The sequence below is a fragment of the Anomaloglossus baeobatrachus genome, chromosome 6 (assembly GCF_048569485.1).
Source record: "Anomaloglossus baeobatrachus isolate aAnoBae1 chromosome 6, aAnoBae1.hap1, whole genome shotgun sequence".
In the NCBI taxonomy this organism is placed as follows: Eukaryota; Metazoa; Chordata; class Amphibia; order Anura; family Aromobatidae; genus Anomaloglossus; species Anomaloglossus baeobatrachus.
In genome coordinates, this window is record NC_134358.1 from 230103636 (window position 1) to 230109024 (window position 5389).

The window sequence follows — 5389 nt, forward strand, 5'->3', positions numbered from 1 at the left end:
TCACTCCCCTTTTCTCAACTCCCGACTCAACTGTCACTTTCCTCACTTTTCCCTTACCAAACCACCATGTGGGCGGCCCTATTCCCTTCATGCCCCCCAATGGTGTGTCTGGTGGGTAAAGTACAAAGTGTTCCTAGGATTTTGATTGGCTAAGCTGTTAGCAACACCAAAGGACCAGGATCCGTAACCAAGGAGGGCGGATACTGTGCAGAAGCGCAGATTGCACAATACCCTGTGACGACCTGATAGGCCAGGGCATCACAGTACCACAGCAAAAAGTTGCTTCAAGCCCAAATTTTTCCATTTTTACAGCGGTGACAATAAAAATGGACCAAAAAATATGTTGTGCGATTTCTCCTGAGTACAGGGATACTCCATATGTGGTGGAAAACTACTGTTTGGGTGCACGACAGGGCTCAGAAGGAAAGGAGCACTATTTGAATCTTGGAGTGCCAACTGGAGGATGCCATATCTTGTTTGCAGAGCCCTTGATATGCCTAAACTATGGAAACACCCCACAATTGACCCCATTTTGAAATCTAGAGCACTCAAAGAATTTATCTAGATGTGTGGTGAGCACCTTGAGCACGTAGGTGCTTCACAGAATTTTATAACATTGCGCTGTGAAAATGAAAAAATACATTTTTGCCACAAAAATGTTCCTTGCATCTTTGTAAGTTTTATTTCATAAATCAATAGCACACATGAAAATAAGCAACTTTGTTTTATATCTTATCAGACAAAATTTGCTTCATTTCCATGTAAGGGCTTGTTTTTTGCAAGATGATTTGGAGTTTTTATTGGTACCATTTTGGCCACATATTTTTTGATTGCTTTCTATTATGATTTTTGTGAGGCAGAATCAAGAAGAAACAGCAATTCACGAATTATTGTATTTTTTTTTCTACGCCATTCACCATTTCATAAAAGTGACAGCTTTAATCTTTGAGTCAGTACGATCACAGCGACACCACATTTATATTGTGGGTTTTTTTTATGTTTTACAGCTTTTACACCATAAAAACAATTTATTCGAAAAAAAATGTTTTTGAATTGGTGTATTCTGAGACCTATAGCTTTTATATGTTTTGCTTTGTGGTGGCTTTTGTGGGACAAGATGACGTCTTCAGCTTTACTATTTTTATTTACAAATAACTTTTTGATCGCATTTTGGATCGTTTGACCCAAGTCATACAGTTTAAGGACAATGGTACCAAATATTAATGAAGGTAAACAAGAAAAGAATTTTCAGCTCACCCCTCTTCACGCCTGGATCCATCGCCAGCGCTCGGAAAAACACCCTGACCCAGGCGGGAACCAACAACATCCAAATGAAAAATCCAGCGTCTTGTGGCGAACAAGTGATGATTTAAAAAGTACAAATTTTATTTAGTCCATTAAAAATATTATGACCATGTACAACACACAGCGGGGCACAAAAAACACAAGGACAGTAGGGAGGATTGATTCCATGACTAAGACCGAAAGGGTGAAACGCGTAGAATAGTCCTCCCTACTGTCCTTGTGGTTTGTGTGCCCCCCTGTGTGTTGTACATGGTCATAATATTTTTAATGGACTAAATAAAATTTGTACTTTTTAAATCATCACTTGTTCGCCACAAGACGCTGGATTTTTCCTTTGGAAATACTAATGAAATTGATGTAAATTTTTGACTTTGCAGAAAGTAATTAAAATGCCTTAAAATATTCTCTCTTTCTCTCTCTCTCTCTCTCTCTCTCTCTCTCATTATTCTGGCATTTGGCAAATATAAATAATTTTGGTTCCTAATTGACCTAAATCGGGAAAGGTTTATTCTGATTTCATGTCAGATAGGGAGAAAAACATGCAGATGTGTCTTTTAAGATAGTATATGTAAACTTCTAGCTTCAACTGTAGGTGCAGATCTTGAGTATGACAGAGATTGTCCCTGTAAGACATCCCCATTAATACATATATAAGTATATAGCTGAGTTCTCCTGCCCCTTTTGTCCGACGATCAGTGGGATTCTCAACCCCATAATGCTTACCCATGAAATGTCCTACATGTAGCTGACAATTTATTTATTTTTTATAAAACTGTAGGAGGTGGGCAAATTGTCTCACTACTAATCTACTAATGAGTATAATGTGTCTATATGTATGTATCTATATCTTTAAGCGTGTTACTGTGGCTTCTACTCTGACCTCTAGAGTGTTTTAGTATATAGAGTGTAATGTGTTTTGTGTTGGTTCTTTTATTACAGGAAGTATTGTATTGTCGTTATATAAAGTATAAGAATAATAATATAGAATGTTTTAAGGTAGGATTTAGTGCAACATAGGGACCAAGTATGCAGGAGAGGGTTTAGTGGTAGATAGAATGTATTAGCAATAGGAAGTAGTATTTGCAGGTACAGCAGGCCAGAGAGACATAGTTTGGTAGCCTAGAAGGCCAAGCACAGTGGGAGGAGCAGTGGGTGAATTAGGCAGACAGGCCAGAGAAAGTCAGGGGACTTCTGCATAGGGGTTCCTGGGATAACGAGCTCTGTATCGGGGTCCGCCCAGGACTCAGGAGGTATCCTCCATTGTGTCCCACAGGCACGGAAATCTGTGAAGACAAGAGATGGGAAACACAAAAGTCAAACTTGGCTGCTGGAGGGCAGTACCCAGAACGAGGGCTAGACGGAAGGACACTGCATAGAGCAGCAGCAGCAGAATAGTATTGCAAGAGGAAAGTAGCATGTCTGTCCTGGAAAGTTTATTGTGAAGGTATCTCCCATGAAGACTGTGTGCCAAATAAAGAGTTTGTGTTTGAGTTACAAAGAGACTGTTCCTGTGATGTGTTGCCCAACTATGTTTATGGTGGTAACTGGCGACGGGGTGGTGGAGAAAGAGCCGCTGAAGACACAAGTAAGTGTTGCACCCCCCGGCCGGGGCAGAACACATGCACAACACCAGATTGAAGAAAGCGAGTGGAGCACTGCAGGCTATCACCAGGCTCTCTCTTCAAAACAACAGATGCACTTTATCAAAGGTATCTAAAAAGATAAACTATTGAGATTTGTCACAAAACTACTGCAGTTTAAGCCCAACTTTTGTAGAGGCCTCCAACACACATCCGTGAAACACGTGCGTGTTTGGTCTGTTTCCGTATATACCGGAGACACGGACAAACGTGCACCAATGTTATCCTATGTTTGAGGTCACACGTGCGTTATTCCATATGGTCCATGTATCTGTGTTCGTGATACATATATGTATCCGTTTTGCATGGAAGCATGTCCGTTTTCTGCACGGAACATGCACACACGGACCTAATGGAAGTCTATGGGTCCGTGAGCACACGTACGTGACACGGATGCATCTCCGTATGCTCCGTGTACGTTTTGTACTTTTTTTCTAGCTATGTCGTTTATTCTTTCTTTTTCTGTGTATGTCGGTCAATCTCCCTCACTCCATCGGTCGGTCTCTCTGTCTTGTCTGTCCCTCTGTCTCTGTCCATGTCGGTCAGTCTCCCCCTGCTCTCATACTCACCGTTCCCCGATCACTGGCGCGGCGCTGCACAGCTGTTAAAAAATCTCCGGTGGCTTTTACTATTTTGAAAAAGCCGGCCGCTCATTAATCAATCTCGTATTCCCTGCTTTCCCCACCCACTGGCACCTATGATTGGTTGCAGTGAGACACGCCCCCACGCTGAGTGACAGCTGTGTCACTGCAACCAATCACAGCCGCCGTTGAGCGTGTCAATATCAAGCAGTAAATAAATAAATAATTAATTTAAAAAAAACGACGTGCGGTTCCCCTCATTTTGTCAAATGGCTGAAGGCTGGTATTCTTAGGATGGGGAGCCCCACATTATGGGGAGCCCCCCAGCCTAACAATATCAGCCAGCAGCCGCCCAGAATAGCCGCATCCATTAGATGCAACAGTTCTGGGACTCTACCCGACTCTTCCCGATTTGCCCTGGTGCATTGGCAATCGGGGTAATAAGGAGTTAATGGCAGCAGCCCATAGCTGCCACTAAGTCCAAGATTAATCATGTCAGGCATCTCCCCGAGATATCTTCCATGGTTAATCTGTAAGTTACAGTAAATAAACACATACACCCGAAGAAATCCTTTATTTAGAATAATAAACACTAACAAATACCCTCGGTCACCACTTTATTAAGCTCAAAAAAGCCATCCATGTCCGGCGTAATCCACAGAGGTCCCGCGTCGCTTCCAGCTCTGCTACATGAAGGTGACAAGAGCTGCAGAAGAACACCGCCGCTCCTGTCAGCTCCACACAGCAACTGAGGAGAGAAGCGCGATCAGCGATGATGTCACTCAAGTTACTCGTGGTCACCGTTGGATCCTCCAACTGTGACAGCAAGTCGCCCGAGTGACAGTGATGAAGTCACAGGTGAGTTGCGGTCACAGGTGGAGGATCCAGCTAGCCGCGGGTAACCTGAGTGACGGCAGCGCTAATCGCACTGCTCACTTCAGTGAATTAGGGGATTAGCGGTCACTGGTGAGTCCTTCACAGGTGACCGCTAATCAGTACGCGACACAGACAGAGCCGCGGTATGACAATGAAGTCGGGTGAAGTTCACCCGAGTTCATTCTCATCACGCGTCGCTGTCTGCTGTCAGCGGGTATGTATCAATGACATTGTGCATCACACACGGAATATTTCATACGAGCAACACACGGACATGCCACTTACGTATCTCACGCACACATGGACATTGAACACGCACACACGGCTAGCATACGCAATTCACACAGATGCCACACGTACCATAAAAACGGACTAAAAAAACGGAAAACGGACCTGAAAAACGTAACGTAACACACGTGCGTGTTTTTCACGGATGTGTTTTGGAGGCCAGAAAGAAAGGCTAGGTAACAATCTTATTAATTCTGACATTATTGGAATTCTTCTATCCAACGCAAGTCACCGTGACTTTTTCTGCGAGAGGGAGACAGAATTTGCCTGTGATGATGCCACAATTTTACCTCCAAATGATGAGCAGCCCTGTGGAGCTCTAACCCTATGGTGTCTTCTTTTTGAGTAATTTCTAAGTCTGAAAAAGTGGTACAATAGCAAAATATTCTTTTGATTGCTATTATGCTATTACAGAATTGTACAGCTGTTTCCTCTAAATTCTATCTAGGATCTGTCCGAAGGGTTCAGAATTCTGTTATGGAACCATAAATATGTTATTTTTATTATTAGGCTCTTGATATGTATATTTTACATTGTATTTTTGTGATGCATATCAAGCCCTAATGAATAATTAATAGTATTTCTTGCCCTCATACCTTGCAGTCAGCGTTTGTGAGCAGAATTGTAAATTGTCTGACTTTCCTGGTGACAATATACCACATGTCATATATGAGAGGAGCTTACTCTGACAACATTAGT